The sequence below is a fragment of the Rattus norvegicus genome, chromosome 5 (assembly GCF_021556685.1).
Source record: "Rattus norvegicus strain SHRSP/BbbUtx chromosome 5, alternate assembly SHRSP_T2T, whole genome shotgun sequence".
NCBI classification, from domain to species: domain Eukaryota; kingdom Metazoa; phylum Chordata; class Mammalia; order Rodentia; family Muridae; genus Rattus; species Rattus norvegicus.
Genome location: NC_141538.1, coordinates 88,033,003 through 88,054,724, shown reverse-complemented (window position 1 = coordinate 88,054,724; position 21,722 = coordinate 88,033,003). Strand labels below are relative to the sequence as shown.

General features: G+C 38.6%; 1 protein-coding gene across 1 annotated transcript in view; it reads left to right on the top strand.

The window, feature by feature from the left end:
* The window catches only part of Brinp1 (BMP/retinoic acid inducible neural specific 1), a 200,444-nt gene that overhangs the window by 163,434 nt on the left and 15,288 nt on the right, over positions 1-21,722 (top strand).

Here is a 21,722-nt window from a genome sequence, read left to right as displayed (position 1 = left end):
CTGGGCTAACTAGTTAACCAGACAATTGAGGTAGTTGAGGACCTATGATCAGGGCCTAAAGTGAAGTGGAACAAATGTATCACCAACTAGTGAAAATTTTAAGGAGGATAATTCAGGCCAATCGCCTCAGTGTATGATCGTATCTAAAGATAAGTGCCCGCATCAGTTCACAGTTGCCTTTTTTGCCTAGACTGGTTCTAGCTTTGCCCTGTCTTGTACCATTTACACTGATTTCCAATGGGAAATACAGGAATGAACAGACAGGGTCTACCTTTTCAATGAAGAAGCCAGTATTCAATCTCGGTTGCTCAAACTCTATTCTTCCAGGCAATTTGCGATCTATCTGCAGTTGAGAAGTTTCTATAGCATTGTATCCAGAGTTTCAATGAGGCTATCACAAGATTGCCATAAAGCGGTTTGGGAGCATGGTGGGGTAAATCCAGGTGGGGAGACTGAATCAGACTTGTTATCCTGATTCAGTCAGAATAGTTGTATTATCCTTCATTTTGTGTTGCGAATAGGATCTTGTCTTTTATTTCATTCAGAGAAAATATACAATTTTTTAACCAATGAGACAATTTGGGGACTAGGAAGATAACCTAGTGATTAAGAGTACTTTTTGCCTAATCATGAGGACTACCAGGCTCATTCCGTACTCGGTGACTAAGTTAAACATCTGGCACAAATATGTAACCTTAACTCTAGTCAGGAAGGAGGCAGGTATGCTGTGACTTGTTGGCTATTTACTTAGCTGAGAAAACACAAGACTCAAGATTAGGGAGAAGAATTGCCTCAGAAAAATATGTAGAAAATGAGAGAAGGGGACACTCTCTTTGGTCTTTGCGTGTATACACATGTGTGCACACCTTCATGTATACATGCATGCATGTGCGGGTGCACACGCACAAGCCAGCGCACATACACACACACACACACACACACACACACACACACACAAGTATATTTTGAAAAATCATGTCAACTTTATATAGCATGATCTGTCTTGGCCACAGTGTGTGTGTGTGTGTGTGTGTGTGTGTGTGTGTGTGTATGTGTGTTGTGTGTGTGTGTCTGTGTGTGTGTCTGTGTGTGTGTTGTGTGTGTGTGTGTCTGTGTGTGTGTGTGTTCATTTTCCTATTGTGAAATTCAGAACCCTGAATTTCAGAGAAATGAAGTCACTAGTTCAAAGCTGCTACATTTAATCAGTGGTTTTCAAATGGGGTTGACTTTGTCCCCAAGGAGTGTATGGATATGTACAAGGACATTTTTAATTGTCACATGCAATGATATTATACAGGACAGTCTCTTAAGGAATTATCTGGCTCCAAAAGTCACGAAGAATGAGATTTAGACAATCTGTTGAAAAGCATAAGTTAAAATTGCATTTAAATCTATAAATTCAGATCTGTCCTCTGAAATTCCTGGTGTGCTAGCACACAAGGCAAGAATTAATTAATATTTCTCCAGACAGTTCAAGATGTGTTTCCCACATTGAAACTTTCTCCTCTTTTGTTTCTACACCTAGAACTAATGTTGCTTCTTCTGTGACATCTTCCCTGATTGTATACAAAGTGTTCCTTAGTCCAAATTCTCACTTATATAAAACCATGTTTCTTAGTGTGCCATCTCTCTCTCCTACACTGTGACGTGTATCCTTACACACTAGTGCTGTTCATCTTTGCTTGCCTCAGTCCTTCCAATTCTGAGTCCCCTGCATTGTCTCTCATTTGTAATAACCATTTGGGGAGTGAAATCGATTATTTTTTCTGTCAGTTGCTGATGTGCTGCTGTACTGCTGAACCACAGACTTGGAAAAGGGTCTGTTCACAAATTGACTTCCCTGTTGCACGCAGCAGATGCCCAAGCTGCCACCATAAGGGAGTCTCTGAAGTAGAACCACTAGATTTATCAGGCCTATGGCAGGTGACCAGCCTCAGGCACTGTTTGTGGCTCATAAGTAAGTGAATAGAGTCCACAGTGCTGTGAAAGATGGTTCTCAGAGCAGGAGTGAGGAAAAGTTCCTATGTGAATCAGAAAATAAAATTTACCTCAGGTGGGTATTTTGTAAAGGTTATTTCAGCTAAGTCCTACAGACTCAGCAGCTTAAATGGCAGACATCTATTTTGCTACAATTCTAGTAGCCAGAAGTTTAAATACAGGCTTTGGTAAGGTTGTTTCTTCTGAGGACTCTATGGCTTGTCCCGTATGTCCTGTGCCCTGGGTTTGTTTCACCCAGGTATGTCTGTGTCCTCATCTTCTCTGATTTAGAACCAGTCATACTGTATTAGCATGCATCCCTAATGAGCTCATTTCACCCTAAAAAAAGGCATCTGAATACAGTTCTAGCTGTACTGCGAGAGCAGGTCTTCCACATTTGCATTTGCAGGGGAAGTTAAATAACCCAGCCCATAACACCAGAATGCGGAAGCCTTTTAACATACTTCCTCATATTGTGGAGCCCCTCACTCCTAAAATTATTTTGCTGCTACTTCATAACTGTAATTCTGCTATTGTTTAAATCACAATGTGAATTTCTAAAATGCAAGATATTTGATATGTGATCCCCAAATGGGGTCATGAGCCACAGGTTGAAACCATTACTCTTAAACATTTCTGTCACATCTTTAGATGAAGAAACTGAGTTTCAAGATGGAACAAAGAGAAGTAAATCTGGGCAGAAGGAGCAATATTTAGCCATTGCAAGACAACACGTACATCTGTAATATTTCTTATACGTCACTTCAGAAATTCAAAGTAAAGATGCTGGGGAAGCACATTAATTAAATTCGCAAAGAAATCCACAGGGCATAAACCTCCACTGACACAATGGGATAGGTGTCAGATATTCATTAGACAAATACAGAAGGGACCAAAATAGTAGAATGTGTGAACTGTACTGTCCGCGAACCTGAACTTGAAAGAAGAATTTGACTATGCCTTAGTATTAGTGACGCTATTTCATCTTGGATAAGTGACTTCCTGATTCAGAGCTCAAGTGTCCATCACTGTGCTTAACCCATTCCTCCTGCTTGTGGAATTTGACAGATGTGGATAGCTAGAATTACCATACTGATACTGGGATCTTTAAATACAGAGCTCTGGGTGTTGGCCTGCCCACCTGAAAAAGAGAAAGCTTAGCTTAATCCCAACATTCCTTCCACTCTCTCTAGTAGTGTATCTGGAATCCGCAGTTGGCAAGTCATTAAGTTATGTTCATATACAGAGGGATGAATGCTATACTGCCGAGGGTGGGAGCATAGAAATGAGGCTCTGAAGCCTTCTCAGGGGAGCTGAACTTCCTTGGCCTGGCTGTGGGCTGCTTCCTGACATCTGAATCTGAGGCTTTAATAAGCATTTCTCAGACTAGCAGGGCACCTCTCTGCCAAAGAGCGGTGTCACACAGAGGTGATAGCAGTGAGAACCTTGAGCCACCTCTAGCTGAGCCGGTTTATGTTTGCAAATGAACTGATTGCTCAGCTTCAATTTGTCTGCTTGTCGAACGCCATAGGAGCTGAGTGCTCTGAGCAGGTGCTGTTTTTGCAACAGGTGCCACTGCCGTTTTCACATGTCCGCAGAAGGGTGGCACTGAGGCAGGATGAGGGAGGGGGAGAGCAAAGATCATTTACTGTACCCAGCTTGGAGTCAGTTCTTTTTGCCCTTTCCCAGCCATCAAGCTTTATGTAAGTACCTGCATCTCATTTGTGGCACTGAATAATGATAATTGCATTCAGGTTAAGTATAAGGATGAAGAATTTTAAAATTTAAAGACCTAGTGAAATATTTGACTATAGTCAAAAGTGGCAGGGAATTCATTTGATATGCAAATGCCTGATATTTTGTTGTCTTACATGAATTCATTGCTTCATCACATCACAATTTCATAAACCAGGTACTGTTACTATACTTTATGAGTATAGGCATAGGAATGAGGCAAAAGAACGTTGGAAATGTACCAAATAATTATCAGTCATTATTGATACTTCAAAGGAATCATTTACCTTTTAGTGAGAGGTCAACCCTGGACGTTTGGAACTTTACTTGATCAAAGTTTATTACCAGATTACTAGGCAGAAGACTATCTTGGCTATTTACACGAAAAAAAGAAAAAAAGACTGAAACTCTCAAAACCATGCACTATGACCTTCCATGATTGTATAGGTTGATACAGTTGGAGGATTCTCAAATTGGCTGAGGCCAGTGTCCTTGGGTGACTTTCCTCAGTGGACCGCCAAAGCACCTCCCTCACAGAGTTGGCAGTTGATGCTGGTTGTCAGCTGGAGGCTCAGCTGTGGCTGTCAACTAGAATGCATACCCATGTCCTCTACATGTCACTTGTTCTCCTTGCAGCATGGCACCTGGGCTATGAAAGGAGGACATCCTGAAAGCAAAGGAAGTACTAAGATTTCTTCAAACATACCTTTGTCAGCTAAAAGGAATCATGTCCATTTTAAAATATCGCATAGAATATTGTGAGGATCTTTCCAATGTACGATATGCCACAGAAATTTTCCCTGCCAATCCCTTTTACTTTTGGCATACGCTATTCCTGGAGTAGGATATAGCACAAGGGCAATTTCACGGGTCGGGTAGGAAAAATCCATGACAGCAAACCCACAACTTTATAACCCCTCAAGCCTAATGGGAACCACATAAATGGTTGGTTCAGTGGTGCTTACCAGCGACAGTCTGGAATTTGTATGGTTGTGTCCCTTGCCTTTCGCTAAGCACTACATGTTGAAGGGGGGGTGGGTTTTACTAATTTTTGGTATTTGTATAGCCGTGAAGAGAGCAAGCCTGCTTAATATGTAAATCTAACCTAAGAGTGTTTTTATTTTTTATTAGCAAATTTTTGTTCTTGCACAATTTTATACATACGCATTATTTTGATTCTCCATTCTTATTTCCTTTCTGTCCTTACCAAGCCCTTCCTCTTCCCGTGGATATCTATTTACCTTTACCCTTTACCTATTCACTAGTTTTGGCTTAATTTAGTTTCCTATGGAATTTAAGTGGAATCATCTATATGATAATTAGTTTGGAACTAACCATTTGAGTCTGGGGTTCACTCATTAGATATATACATAGAAACGATATTTCTCCCTCTCCCCAAATCTGCTGGTTGCCAACAGATCAGATGTATATGGTAGAGCTCCAGGAGTCCCTTGCTCATTTATAGCTGACTGTTAGAAGGAAGCAATTCCTATGGATTCTGCAGTATGCACAGCTCTTGTGATTCATAGTGGTCATTGTTTTCTAGATCTTGTTTAGAAGATGATATTTTACCCCCCTTTACATTTTTAAAGATTTACATTTTCTCTGTCCCCCTTTCTGAAATGTTTCTTGAGCCTTACAGGAGTGATGTTAATTTCTTGTTAGGGATGAATCCTCACACATCTTTTATTGTCAGCATCTTGTGCAACCATGAATCATTGCAAGATATTTCTCTCTTTCAGGCTGAAAAAATCCCCTTCTTCTATGGGTATAAACACAAACTTTTAGGGAATGTTTGAAGATATGATAAGTGAGATAAAAAAAATCATCTTACTTGCTCCTAAATTGTGTGTTTTAGAACAAGTTTACTATTTGGTCCCCTTATAGAGTAAACCCCTCATCAAAAAGAAAGTAATTAATTAATTATCCCTATAACAATGAGACTGCTATTATACCAATAGACATACATCTCTGGCTCATTTTTCTTATACTTCAGAGAATTTGCAACTGTGAGGTAATTACCCCACGGCCCCCTGCATGTTACCATAGGATTAGGTACTATAAAAAACACTATCATTGAGTATAAATGGAGATCAAAGAAACTATACCCTTTAGGGAATATAAGATTAATAGTAATGACAGCAATAATATCAATGATAGCAGTAATGCACACCAAGAACACCTAATTATGTAATGAGCAGGCAATAGTTTAGCAAATAATAGAACTCATTATGTGCAGATTTTTGAATCAGACTCCTTAGGTTGAAATCCCAGCTCTATTACCAGATAGTGATTCTGACATGAGGTACTAACATTTTTGTACCTTGATTTGTTTGTTAGTTTGTTTTGTAAAAGAAAGCTAATAATATTACATAGATCATAAGAGTGTTTAGTGAATTATAGGTTTTTACCCACATGAAAGAATAACAGTGACCTTAATAAGCAAAATTCTCAATAAAACTAGCATTGACATTTTACCTATTAATGTCTTATAAGACCCTTATTACTGAATAATACAGAGTCCTGGTAGTTATGGTATGACACATCTTGCATTTTACTCTTCTCCTATTTCTAGGGAGTATGTGTTATTGATCCGTTTTATGGAAAAAAAGAATAGATGAGCCAAGAGATGTAATTAATATATCTTAGCTTATACCAAAGATGAAGAGAAGGTTTAAAATTATTTTGCTGGCTACCTAAATTAGCTGAATAGGAAAAGCTCATATTATCAAAAAAATACTGTGCAAACAGATCTCTGTTGTGGAGGGATACCCAGGTTTCAGTGTGGTGATATCAAAATAGAGATTAAATTTTCATGATTAGAGGTGTGATAGACAAGGTTCAAGGTTTATAGGTGCTGATCCTATGTTTGAGACTTAAAAGGTGTCTCTCTGATGAGGGTTATGGTGACTTTTCAGTTGTGGGGCTTTGAATCAAGCTCTGAACCCCAAGCAAGAACTGGGCAGACATTCTTTAGAGTGGAAAGAGTCTTAACCCAATTCTGGATAATGGAACAAATGTTTCCTGAGAAGTTACCATGTTCATGGTTTTGAAGTGCCAAGATAATTTATAAATATATATGGAGAGAGAGAGAGAGAGAGAGAGAGAAAGAAAGAGAGAGAGAGAGAGAGAGAGAGAGAGAGAGAGAGAGAGAACATAAGGTGCAGATTGACTATGTATCTGCTCAGATCAGTTGCTGACTGAAGTATCTCTGATCTTTTTGATAATGATCCGGCTAGGCTCTGGTCCAACAACACTCAGCAGGCAGGACAATTTGTAGGTCAGAGATTTTGTGATTTGTTGGCCTTCCCTTATTATAGAAGGTGGGACAGTTTAGGCTCTGTTTCCCCATTTAGTGGGAGTCTTTGCTAGGGTCACTCCTGTAAATTCCTTGGAGTTTCCAGTGCACTAGCTTTCTACCTCTCCCTGAAATGCACCAAATTCCATTTATTTGTCTAAATATCCCACCACCACCACCACCATCACCACCACCACCATCTGATTGTTCCTGTTCTCAATCCTACCATTCTGTCTATATCCCTTTCCCCAGGATTCCTTGCATTTCCTCTGAAACGCTCCTTGTTTCTTAGCCTCTCTGGGTCTGTGAACTGTAGTATGATTGTCTTTTAGTTTACAGCTAATTTCTACTTATAAGTGAGTAATAGTATGTTCGTCTTTCTACTTCTGTGTTACCACACATAGTATATTTTTTTAACAGCTGAGTAATACTTCATTGTGTAATTGTAACATATTTTATTTATTCGTTCTTTGGTTGAGGGACATCTAGGTCATTTCTACTTCTAACTCTTACAAATAAAGTTGCTATGAACATAATTGAGCAAGTATCCTAATGAAAGGATGGAGCATCCTTTGGGAATATGCCCAGGAGTGATATAGCTGGGTCTTGAGAAACCATCATATTGGCTTCCAAAGTGGCTATACAAGTTTCCATACCTACTAGCAGTAGAGAAGTGTTCCCCTTGTTCCACATCCTCACCAGCATAAGCCACCACTTGTTTATTTGAGCTTAGAAAGTACAACAGGTGTGATGTAGAATCTCAAAGTCATTTTGATTTACATTTAACTGATGGCTAAGAATTTTGAACATTTCTTTAATTGTTTCTTGGTGATTTCTCTGTTGGGAATTCTGTTCAGATCTGTACCTCATTTTGAATTGGATTATATTTAGTTTGTAGATATCTAGTTTCTTGAGTTCTTTATGTATTTTAATTATTAGTTCTTTGTCAGATTTGGAGTCAGTAAAAATCTTTCCTATTCTGTGGACTGCTGTTTTTTTCTATAGATTGTGTCCATTGCTTTATAGAAGCTTTTTGGTTTCATAAAATCTCATTTATTAATGGTAATTCTTAGTGCTTGAGCAATTGGTATTCTGTTCAGGAAGTTGACTCTGGCAATGCTTTTAAGACTATTCTCTACCTTCTCTTATCTTTAGGATAATGGAACAAGTGTTTCCTGAGGGGTTACCATGTTCATTGCTTTGAAAGTGCCAAGATAAATAACACCTATACCACCACATGTCCAGTCCAGGAAGATTATAAGTTCAATTCTAAACTCAGCCAAATGACTTTTGGAATTTCATGTGTGATGTTCCATCTCAAGGTTTTGCTATACCATTATGGATTTTTATTAGTATATAGAAAACCTGTTTCTAGTTTGAGACTCCTGTGGTCTGAATTATAAGGTAAATCAGAGGTCCATAGCAAAATTTCATGTGACTCTGTCATCATAGTCATTGCATTATGCAGTTAAAAATAAGATCCGAGACATAGATTCTAGTTTGGCTATTCAGACTTTTGATTATTGGAAACCCAGATAATCTGACCCGAGCACATATGTGCGTGAAAACACACACACACACACACACACACACACACACCCCAAACAAACAAACAATTTCTCAGTGTGTAGGCCACAGTAAACTCAATATTTCAGCAATTGTGCTTCTACCTCTTGAATACTAGCATTAGAGAGGTGGGTGTCCACACCCAGCTCAATTCCTGGTTCTCTCATATTTAACATGAGAATAATTACTTTTTATCTATCAAAGGCCATTTTTTGTATTAAGTACAGTTCAGAAATATGGATTATTTGAAGAAACAGAGCAATGCAAGTAAGGTGTACTTGAATCCAAACTCAAAGGGAAAAGAACAAGATTGAGTTAAAAGCCAATGTAACTAGTTGGTGTGTGTAATCTGATCCACCAGTGTTAGACATTAATCCATCACCCCTATCATCTTACTATTAGTGAGGTAGCACTAATCCATCTCACTTCTTTGAAGGAAATCATTAAAGCACAATGATGCAAAGTTGGATGGTAGAGTTTTGTCATGGAGGAGACCATGTCTACTTTTATAATACTCATTTAATATTCTATCCAGGCATGAAGGGAAATACTCACAGATACTTATAAAGAAACTGTTCTCAGTACTGGGATGTTCTTATTGCTAAAGGGAGAGGGAGAAAGTAAAGATAAAGAAAAAGAGTTTGAGATGTGAAAAACAAAGCCTCTCGGGAAATGCTGTATTCAGATATCCTCTATGCAAAACTGGGACCATTAACTGACCATCATGACTACCAGCACCATGCAAGCCTTTGGGGGTAATTAAAGATAAAAACAACAATGTCTTCAATCCACCATTGTCTATATGTGGTAGGGTATAAAAGACAGTGTTTTACAAAGGAGGTACCTGAATTCAAGTCATCATTGTCCAATATGGCATACAGATTGAAGAGGAAACAATCGTAACTCATTTTTAGCTCACACAGTGATGTTTTCTTTATGGGAATTCTGAATTAAACTCATTTGGGAAGATAAGGTGATTTTTCTTTTGGCAAAACAATTTGAAAACAATGAGGCTTAATTATCTCTGAGGTCTTTCCCAGGTTTATGAAAAATAACACTTAGAGGAATCGTTCTATTCTGACATATTGGTAGAAGGTCAGAAAATTGAATCTTTGAGCAGAGCTGCTCTCAGATAATGCTAATTAGTCAAATTTAATGAGTACCCTGTAGTTCAAACCATGATCAGCTTTTGCCTGAATATAGAATACTCTCTTAACTAAGTGTCCCAGAATCAACTCTGATCACTTTTCAATTTGTACTCCCAGAAGCTATCAGAATCATTACTTAAGAAGCATATTCAGCCTTGTCCCCAGTCTACTTGAAGCCTTTTGACAAGTACTAATTTTGATGAAAAGAATGAAATTATAAGATGACCTATAGATCTGATAAAATTTGGCCTGTGCCAAGTTCATATATATAGGTTGGTTTTTACCATTTCCTATATTTTAGAAATGGTCCCCACTAATTTACCTCGCTTAAATGTGTGAGTACAGCATACTTTACAAGTGGCCTGTGGCCATTCCTCTTCTCTGGATAGTAACTGTTTTTTTGCTTTCCTAACTGTACCCCTTTACCTGTTCTTCAAATCTAAAGTCAAGTAGTCCCCTTTGGTGATCTCGTTCTTACTATGAAAAATCTGCCTTGTGTCTCATTCCACATGATTTCTTAGAACTGTAACTTTCTATGTGGATGGTAAATCATAGTTCACCTTTATACCATAATTTACTGACCACAGTACAAAACTATCATCAATGTACAAACACCTCTATAAACATTCTTCTTCATCTTTTCAGAACTTCTTAGCACAGAAACTGTCATATAATATCCATTTGGAAAATTTTTCAATAAGTAAAGAAAGCAATTATATTTTCCTCAGAATGTGTCCGGGTGACATACTGACATCATCTTGTCAAAACTGAATGTCATCAACTTGCCAATGACTTCTAGTTTTTCTGTATACATTGATGTGTTTTGATTACCATTTTTCCTCATTTTTCCATTGAAAGATTGAAGACTAAATAAATTAAGCCATTTGGTCAAAGTCACTTTGAGAATTTCTGAAGAAATCAAAGCTAAAATTAAGGCACTGAAATTGATAGTTCACTGTAGTAAAATCAAAGCAGCTGGTGTAAACTGTCTTCAACCATTCTGGATACAAATCTTTTAAAATATATTACTTTGGGAAAACTCCTGTTGAACCACATAAAGATAAAAAGAGGAGAGAAGGAGGATGATAAAGAGAGCAAAAAAAATACAAACATGAAAAAGGTGAGAAGAAAGGAAAGGAGGAGGAGAAGGAAGATGAGGATAATTAATAATAATTAATATTAAAATATTCTCTCAATAACTATAAACAGATATTTTTAAAGCTTATTAAATTTAGCAAAAATGAAGTGGTGTTCTTTGCAGATATTAGTATGTGATTTATATCCTACCATTACTTAATTGTAAAAGATGATTATATTGTGAAATAAAGCAGAAAAATAGATTATTCATTGAGGGTAAATAGCATCATTATTTGCATTTCCCAATGACACTTGGACTTTGATTTATTTTTACTCCTGAAATTCACATGGCTTTGACCCGGTAGTGCAAGTTATAGCTAAGCACAATGTAATTATGCATTGTTGAAATAAAAATCTCTTGGAGACATATGCCTCAGACTCTAGTCCTGGGGCCTTAGCTTCTGAACCCTTGTCAGCTTTTAACATACTTTTTTATTCCATTCAGTGTTTAATTGGTGTCTGTGGAAAGACTCTGGTTACCAGAATAATTATAATCTCAAATCCAATGACCCTTTATATCCACACTGGTTCCCACTTGTCTCTCTGAACTTTGCATTTCCTTGTTCTGGACAAAATCTCCACAGACTTCTGAAGTGGGACCCAGAGGTATGGTTACTTATATTTTATTGAAATCAAGTTAGTTTCTAATTTATTAGAATGTCAGTCTAGGCCATGCCTTTTATTATGTGTGCGACCTTCAGAAAAATAAATCTGCCTAAGTCCTCTGTTTTCTTATCTGCAGTCAGGATAAGAACAGGAACCACATGGAGTCAATGTCACAGTCAAATTATATGACAACTCTCTGTAACATGAAAAGAAATGTAGACATGGAATATTATCATAATCATGAACAGAGTCTAATGAACCTTAGACCACTGGTTCTCAAACTTGTTCATTCTGTGGCTCTTTGATACAGTTCCTTATGTTGCATTGAATCACAATCATAAAATTATTTAGAAAGTACTTCATTCATACTGTAATTTTGCTACAGTTATGAATTGTAATGTAAATATCTGATATGCAGGATATCTAATATGTGACCCCCAAAGAAGTTAGGTCCCACAGGGAATGAGAAACATCACCCTAAAGAAAGGATATAGTCACAAGTGGATCTTTCTGTTATATAAGGTAAAATATGAGCCTAGCAAAATATAATCCAGTGGTGAAGATGAGATATAAATTAGAATTCTCATCCCTGTAAATTCAGACACTTGAAGATATGACAGCATTTACCTTTAAGAAAAACTTGACTCAGTATTTAGGTATCCAAACTTCAGTTAGTGGTGAGGAATATAAACCTGTGTTCTTACCCTCAAAAGCCAGCAATAGAACATTTAATGTTGCATGTTTAGCACAGGGCAAGAAAAATAAAGCAAGTCCTCTAACCAGATCACGATGGAGTGCAAAGATTGTTAATTGAAAACGAAGAAGAAGAGAAGTAAAATTGAGTAAAAGAAGACGTGTGTACATGCTATACACATGTTCTACAATGCAAACAAGCTACATGTAATTTTGTTCTAACTTACAGTGTATAGTCTTTCCAAGTCTTTTGGAAATTGAGCCAAGCCCACTTTAAGGGTGTTTGTATATTCAATCTGACATTGTGCAAACTTCCCTACATAAACCATTTTCACAGTTATGCAGTATTTTTTTTTCATTAGTTTATTCGGATTAGACTCATAAGAATCATTCTAAATGAATGTTTTAAGAATTTTTATGAACTCTCCAATCGTTCTGTTTTTATTTAAATTAATTGCCTTCATTTTTATTAACTGGTCTATATTAAATTTTGTTACATAGTTCAAAGTTTTTTTCACAGTCCGGAGAAATCAGCTGAGATATCATTGATTTATTTTATCATTATCTCCATGATGTCGTGATACAACTGATATAAGCATATTCAAGACAAATCAGCCAAGAGAATTCTGAATGACATGGACATCTTCTACCATCTTATCTGATGGAAGCAGAGAATCAGTTTTCTGGCAGTAATTTGCATAGATGTCTGCTAAGAAAGCCTTTCCGACTGGGCATAGAAACTCTTATTCCTTCTTTCGTATCATTTTAAGAAATATTTTTATTAATTCTTTGAGAATTGCCTATCTTGTATGTTGACCGTATTCATCTCTATCCCTCAATGCCACCAATATCCACCCCTGCTTCATACCAACCCGAGTTTGTATGGTCATTTGTACAGGAGACTATAACCTTTAGAGTCCAACTTGTGTTGTCCATAAACTCTTTTTTTTTTCTTTTCCAAAACATTTTTTTATTAACTTGAGTATTTCTTATATACATTTCGAGTGTTATTCCCTTTCCCGGTTTACAGGCAAACATCCCCCTCCCCCCACCCCTTCCTTATGGGTGTTCCCCTCCCAACCCTCCCCCCATTGCCGCCCTCCCGCCATAGACTAGTTCACTGGGGGTTCAGTCTTAGCAGGACCCAGGGCTTCCCCTTCCACTGGTGCTCTTACTAGGATATTCATTGCTACCTATGGGGACAGAGTCCAGGGTCAGTCCATGTATAGTCTTTAGGTAGTGGCTTAGTCCCTGGAAGCTCTGGTTGCTTGGCATTGTTGTACATGTGGGGTCTCGAGCCCCTTCAAGCTCTTCCAGTTCTTTCTCTGATTCCTTCAATAGGGGACCTATTCTCAGTTCAGTGGTTTGCTGCTGGCATTCGCCTCTATATTTGCTGTATTCTGGCTGTGTCTCTCAGGAGCAATCTACATCCGGCTCCTGTCGGTCTGCACTTCTTTGCTTCATCCATCTTGTCTAATTGGGTGGCTGTATATGTATGGGCCACATGTGGGGCAGGCTCTGAATGGGTGTTCCTTCAGTCTCTGTTTTAATCTTTGCCTCTTCCTTCCCTGCCAAGAATATTCTTTTTCCTCATTTAAAGAAGGAGTGAAGCATTCACATTTTGATCATCCGTCTTGAGTTTCGTTTGTTCTAGGGATCTAGGGTAATTCAAGCATTTGGACTAATAGCCACTTATCAATGAGTGCATACCATGTATGTCTTTCTGTGATTGGGTTAGCTCACTCAGCATGATATTTTCCAGTTCCAACCATTTGCCTACGAATTTCATAAACTCATTGTTTTTGATAGCTGAGTAATATTCCATTGTGTAGATGTACCACATTTTCTGTATCCATTCCTCTGTTGAAGGGCATCTGGGTTCTTTCCATTTTCTGGCTATTATAAATAAGGCTGCGATGAACATAGTGGAGCACGTGTCTCTTTTATATGTTGAGGCATCTTTTGGGTATATGCCCAAGAGAGGTATAGCTGGATCCTCAGGCAGTTCAATGTCCAATTTTCTGAGGAACCTCCAGACTGATTTCCAGAATGGTTTTACCAGTCTGCAATCCCACCAACAATGGAGGAGTGTTCCTCTTTCTCCACATCCTCGCCAGCATCTGCTGTCACCTGAGTTTTGATCTTAGCCAATCGCACTGGTGTGAGGTGAAATCTCAGGGTTGTTTTGATTTGCATTTCCCTTATGACTAAAGATGTTGAACATTTCTTTAGGTGTTTCTAGGCCGTTCGGCATTCCTCAGCTGTGAATTCTTTGTTTAGCTCTGAACCCCATTTTTTAATAGGGTTATTTGTTTCCCTGCGGTCTAACTTCTTGAGTTCTTTGTATATTTTGGATATAAGGCCTCTTTCTGTTGTAGGATTGGTAAAGATCTTTTCCCAATCTGTTGGTTGCCGTTTTGTCCTAACCACAGTGTCCTTTGCCTTACAGAAGCTTTGCAGTTTTATGAGAGCCCATTTGTCGATTCTTGATCTTAGAGCATAAGCCATTGGTGTTTTGTTCAGGAAATTTTTTCCAGTGCCCATGTGTTCCAGATGCTTCCCTAGTTTTTCTTCTAGTAGTTTGAGTGTGTCTGGTTTGATGTGGAGGTCCTTGATCCACTTGGACTTAAGCTTTGTACAGGGTGATAAGCATGGATCGATCTGCATTCTTCTACATGTTGCCCTCCAGTTGAACCAGCACCATTTGCTGAAAATGCTATCTTTTTTCCATTGGATGGTTTTGGCTCCTTTGTCAAAAATCAAGTGACCATAGGTGTGTGGGTTCATTTCTGGGTCTTCAATTCTATTCCATTGGTCTATCTGTCTGTCTCTGTACCAATACCATGCAGTTTTTATCACTATTGCTCTGTAATACTGCTTGAGTTCAGGGATAGTGATTCCCCCTGAAGTCCTTTTATTGTTGAGGATAGCTTTAGCTATCCTGGGTTTTTTGTTATTCCAGATGAATTTGCAAATTGTTCTGTCTAACTCTTTGAAGAATTGGATTGGTATTTTGATGGGGATTGCATTGAATCTGTAGATTGCTTTTGGTAAAATGGCCATTTTTACTATATTAATCCTGCCAATCCATGAGCATGGGAGATCTTTCCATCTTCTGAGGTCTTCTTCAATTTCTTTCCTCAGTGTCTTGAAGTTCTTATTGTACAGATCTATTACTTGCTTGGTTAAAGTCACACCGAGGTACTTTATATTATTTGGGTCTATTATGAAGGGTGTCGTTTCCCTAATTTCTTTCTCGGCTTGTTTCTCTTTTGTATAGAGGAAGGCGACTGATTTATTTGAGTTAATTTTATACCCAGCCACTTTGCTGAAGTTGTTTATCAGCTTTAGTAGTTCTCTGGTGGAATTTTTGGGATCACTTAAATATACTATCATGTCATCTGCAAATAGTGATATTTTGACCTCTTCTTTTCTGATCTGTATCCCTTTGATCTCCTTTTGTTGTCTGATTGCTCTGGCTAGAACTTCAAGAACTATATTGAATAAGTAGGGAGAGAGTGGGCAGCCTTGTCTAGTCCCTGATTTTAGTGGGATTGCTTCAAGTTTCTCTCCATTTAGTTTAATGTTAGCAACTGGTTTGCTGTATATGGCTTTTACTATGTTTAGGTATGGGCCTTGAATTCCTATTCTTTCCAGGACTTTTATCATGAAGGGGTGTTGAATTTTGTCAAATGCTTTCTCAGCATCTAATGAAATAATCATGTGGTTCTGTTCTTTCAGTTTGTTTATATAATGGATCACGTTGATGGTTTTCCGTATATTAAACCATCCCTGCATGCCTGGGATGAAGCCTACTTGATCATGGTGGATGATTGTTTTGATGTGCTCTTGAATTCGGTTTGCCAGAATTTTATTGAGTATTTTTGCATCGATATTCATAAGGGAAATTGGTCTGAAGTTCTCTTTCTTTGTTGTGTCTTTGTGTGGTTTAGGTATAAGAGTAATTGTGGCTTCGTAGAAGGAATTCGGTAGGGCTCCATCTGTTTCAATTTTGTGGAATAGTTTGGATAATATTGGTATGAGGTCTTCTATGAAGGTTTGATAGAATTCTGCACTAAACCCGTCTGGATCTGGGCTCTTTTTGGTTGGGAGACCTTTAATGACTGCTTCTATTTCCTTAGGAGTTATGGGGTTGTTTAACTGGTTTATCTGTTCCTGATTTAACTTCGATACCTGGTATCTGTCTAGGAAATTGTCCATTTCCTGAAGATTTTCAAATTTTGTTGAATATTGGTTTTTATAGTAAGATCTGATGATTTTTTGAATTTCCTCCGAATCTGTAGTTATGTCTCCCTTTTCATTTCTGATTTTGTTAATTTGGACACACTCTCTGTGTCCTCTCGTTAGTCTGGCTAAGGGTTTATCTATCTTGTTGATTTTCTCAAAGAACCAACTTTTGGTTCTGTTGATTCTTTCTATGGTCCTTTTTGTTTCTACTTGGTTGATTTCAGCTCTGAGTTTGATTATTTCCTGCCTTCTACTCCTCCTGGGTGTATTTGCTTCTTTTTGTTCTAGAGCTTTTAGGTGTGCTGTCAAGCTGCTGACATATGCTCTTCCTGTTTCTTTCTGCAGGCACTCAGCGCTATGAGTTTTCCTCTTAGCACAGCTTTCATTGTGTCCCATAAGTTTGAGTATGTTGTATCTTCATTTTCATTAAATTCTAAAAAGTTTTTAATTTCTTTCTTTATTTCTTCCTTGACCAGGTTATCATTGAGTAGAGCATTGTTCAATTTCCACGTATATGTGGGCATTCTTCCCTTATTGTTATTGAAGACCAGTTTTAGGCCGTGGTGGTCTGATAGCACGCATGGGATTATTTCTATCTTTCTGTACCTGTTGAGGCCCGTTTTTTGACCAATTATATGGTCAATTTTGGAGAAAGTACCATGAGGAGCTGAGAAGAAGGTATATCCTTTTGCTTTAGGATAGAATGTTCTATAAATATCCGTTAAGTCCATTTGGCTCATGACTTCTCTTAGTCTGTCTACATCACTGTTTAATTTCTGTTTCCATGATCTGTCCATTGATGAGAGTGGGGTGTTGAAATCTCCCACTATTATTGTGTGAGGTGCAATGTGTGTTTTGAGCTTTAGTAAGGTTTCTTTTACGTATGTAGGTGCCCTTGTATTTGGGGCATTGATATTTAGGATTGAGAGTTCATCTTGGTTGATTTTTCCTTTGATGAATATGAAGTGTCCTTCCTTATCTTTTTTGATGACTTTTAGTTGGAAATTGATTTTATTTGATATTAGAATGGCTACTCCAGCTTGCTTCTTCTGACCATTTGCTTGGAAAGTTGTTTTCCAGCCTTTCACTCTGAGGTAGTGTCTGTCTTTGTCTCTGAGGTGTGTTTCCTGTAGGCAGCAGAATGCAGGGTCCTCGTTGCGTATCCAGTTTGTTAATCTATGTCTTTTTATTGGGGAGTTGAGGCCATTGATATTGAGAGATATTAAGGAATAGTGATTATTGCTTCCCGTTATATTCATATTTGGATGTGAGGTTATGTTTGTGGGCTTTCATTCTCTTTGTTTTGTTGCCAAGACGATTAGTTTCTTGCTTCTTCTAGGGTATAGCTTGCCTCCTTATGTTGGGCTTTACCATTTATTATCCTTTGTAGTGCTGGATTTGTAGAAAGATATTGTGTAAATTTGGTTTTGTCATGGAATATCTTGGTTTCTCCATCAATGTTAATTGAGAGTTTTGCTGGATACAGTAACCTGGGCTGGCATTTGTGTTCTCTTAGGGTCTGTATGACATCAGTCCAGGATCTTCTGGCGTTCATAGTTTCTGGCGAGAAGTCTGGTGTGATTCTGATAGGTCTCCCTTTATATGTTACTTGACCTTTTTCCCTTACTGCTTTTAATATTCTTTCTTTATTTTGTGCGTTTGGTGTTTTGACAATTATGTGACGGGAGGTGTTTCTTTTCTGGTCCAATCTATTTGGAGTTCTGTAGGCTTCTTGTATGTCTATGGGTATCTCTTTTTTTAGGTTAGGGAAGTTTTCTTCTACGATTTTGTTGAAGATATTTACTGGTCCTTTGAGCTGGGAGTCTTCACTCTCTTCTATACCTATTATCCTTAGGTTTGATCTTCTCATTGAGTCCTGGATTTCCTGTATGTTTTGGACCAGTAGCTTTTTCTGCTTTACATTATCTTTGACAGTTGAGTCAATGATTTCTATGGAATCTTCTGCTCCTGAGATTCTCTCTTCCATCTCTTGTATTCTGTTGGTGAAGCTTGTATCTACAGCTCCTTGTCTCTTCTTTTGGTTTTCTATATCCAGGGTTGTTTCCATGTGTTCTTTCTTGATTGCTTCTATTTCCATTTTTAATTCCTTCAACTGTTTGATTGTGTTTTCCTGGAATTCTTTCAGGGATTTTTGCGATTCCTCTCTGTAGGCTTTTACTTGTTTATTAATGTTTTCCTGTGCTTCCCTAAGTGTGTTCATGTCTTTCTTGAAGTCCTCCAGCATCATGATCAAATATGATTTTGAAACTAGATCTTGCTTTTCTGGTGTGTTTGGATATTCCATGTTTGTTTTGGTGGGAGAATTGGGCTCCGATGATGGCATGTAGTCTTGGTTTCTGTTGCTTGGGTTCCTGCGCTTGCCTCTCGCCATCAGATTATCTCTAGTGTTACTTTGTTCTGCTATTTCTGACAGTGGCTAGACTGTCCTATAAGCCTGTGTGTCAGGAGTGCTGTAGACCTGTTTTCCTCTCTTTCAGTCAGTTATGGGGACAGAGTGTTCTGCTTTCGGGCGTGTAGTTTTTCCTCTCTACAGGTCTTCAGCTGTTCCTGTGGGCCTGTGTCTTGAGTTCACCAGGCAGCTTTCTTGCAGCAGAAAATTTGGTCTTACCTGTGGTCCCGAGGCTCAGGTTTGCTCGTGGGGTGCTGCCCAGGGGCTCTCTGCAGCGGCAGCAACCAGGAAGACCTGTGCCGCCCCTTCCGGGAGCTTCAGTGCACCAGGGTTCCAGATGGTCTTTGGCTTTTTCCTCTGGCGTCCGAGATGTGTGTGCAGGGAGCAGTCTCTTCTGGTTTCCCAGGCTTGTCTGCCTCTCTGAAGGTTTAGCTCTCCCTCCCACGGGATTTGGGTGCAGAGAACTGTTTATCCGGTCTGTTTCCTTCAGGTTCTGGCGGTGTCTCTGGCAGGGGTCCTGCCGCTCCCCCACGGGAGCCCAGAGGCCTTATACAGTTTCCTCTTGGGCCAGGGATGTGGGCAGGGGTGAGCAGTGTTGGTGGTCTCTTCCGCTCTGCAGCCTCAGGAGTGCCCACCTGACCAGGCGGTTGGGTCTCTCTCTCACTGGGTCTGGGAGCAGAGAGCTGCTGCGGGCCGGGATCCATGGGTGTGGGACTTCCGGTAAACACAGAACGTGCCCGGTCCTAGAGAAATTCTGCTTCCGTGTGTCCCAAGCTCACCAGGCAGCTTACTTGCAGCAGAAAAGTTGGTCTTACCTGTGGTCCCGAGGCTCAGGTTCGCTCGTGGGGTGCTGCCCAGGGGCTCTCTGCAGCGGCAGCAACCCATAAACTCTTAGAAGCATGATCACAGTCTGGAATACAGTTGAACTACTAGAGATCAAACCCTTTAAGAAAACTAAAATAAACTAAGTGTGGTGTGTGTGTGTGTGTGTGTGTGTGTGTGTGTGTGTGTGTGTGTGTGCATGTGGCTGTATTTCTGTGTATGTGTTCATGTTTTATGGAGCACATGTAGCCACAAGTATGAATGACACAGGTATAGCAAGAAGCCAATCTAGGATGTCTTCTATAACTCTCTGCCTTATTTTCTTGGGACAGGGCCTGCCCTTGAACCTGGATCTCAGTGATTTGACTAGACATGTTGATCAGCAAGCTTTCCTATCCCTGTCTTTCCAGATCTGAGATTGTAGGCATTCACTGCTACACCTGGATTTTTAAGTTGATTCTGGGAGAATTCAAACTCCAAACAGTTTAGAGATTAAGTGATCTTGCCAGTTCCTTAATCCGTAGTTTCTAAGGAATAGTTGGCCAGTGTATTGACTCACAATTTTCCATTGTGTGCCTTTACAGCACTTTGCATGCCATTCTATATATTTGCAAATAGCTGCTCCACTCCAGACTTCCCCCCTTTGACTCTAACTTCTGCGAGGGCACAGATTCTAGTGGGATTTTTTCTATTTTGTTTTTTTTTCTCAGCCAATACATCCTCAGCCTTAGGTAGTATGCCTGCTACAGGATAATACATTTACTGAACTAATGGAACGAAACTTTGAAATGGAAGTTGAGAGATAATATTTGAACTTTCCATGGTAGGAAGAATTTTCCTACTTAAGAAAACATTTACTTATTTACTTATGAAAAAGTAAATTATATCTGCTAAAAATGGGAAATCAGAAATCTGGATAATGGTTTACAAAAATTGAAATTTATTCAGTGCATGGCTTTTTAACCATTTATGTTCAATTTTACTAAGTTATGAGTTATATGTCCTTTGGCCCTAACTATTCTTACTTATAAAATGATATAATGGCAGAAATCTCTTCACAGGACCACTGTGAGGATGACTAAGATATGTAGATTATATGTGTAATCTAAAAAAATCTAAAAAACAGGTCAATACATATTAGTCCTTTTTCCAGTTGGCGTTACTGTTAGATATCTGTTCTGGAAGGGACTTATCCATGGATTAAACATTTTTACATTGAGTTATAATTTTGTTGTTTTAGTGGTAGAAAGGAATTGTGAGAGAAAAATAGAGGGGAAATTGTATTTTAATAGCATTCTCTGGAAGTCATTTGAATGACAACCTTAAAAAAAAAAACAATAGGCTGCCTTGTGGGTTTACAGGATTTATATTCCATTCCTTTCTTGACATGAGTGTTAACACTTGTTTGACCACAAAGAGAGACATAGTCATCTGAAACCACTTCAACATATGTGACTAGAACAACCCAGGGTGTATCTAAGAGAGTAATCTGGATGCATCCTAGGTCCTTGTGATACAGATATAGTTGATTTTTAAAGCCCCATAAATTTTTTGTTGGAAGACTCTACTTATTACTACACATACAGTTTCACCTTAGTACATGTACTTGGTATAGAAGACACAAAAATGGCTAAGTAAAGTGAATTCTTACTTTACTTAAGGAAAGGGAGAAAAGCAGGAGGTAATGTCCATTATTCTATGACACAGTAAATTTATATACTAGTAATTTAAAAAGGAAAACTAAACAGAGAAGTGAAAAAAATCTAAGTGTTTCCCAAACACAGTCTTAGACAAAGACACTAAACCCAGACGAAAGAGTATCCTACAGCATGTTGATTGTCCTAGCTGTCAAAGTATGTGGTTTTCTTTCTTGTCAACAGAGAAACCCATTCTCCATATAGTGTTTCTGAGGCAGAAAAGTTCAAACCCTTTGCATAAGTGGTTGCTAATGCGTTGTATTTTTTCTGGTAGCATCTCAACTGACAGGTGGCATGACTTCCAACTTGCAGCTGCTGATGTGACATCAGGAAGGGACCCATCTCTAGTACCATTTTGGAATAAATTTATCTGAATTAATTTGGTG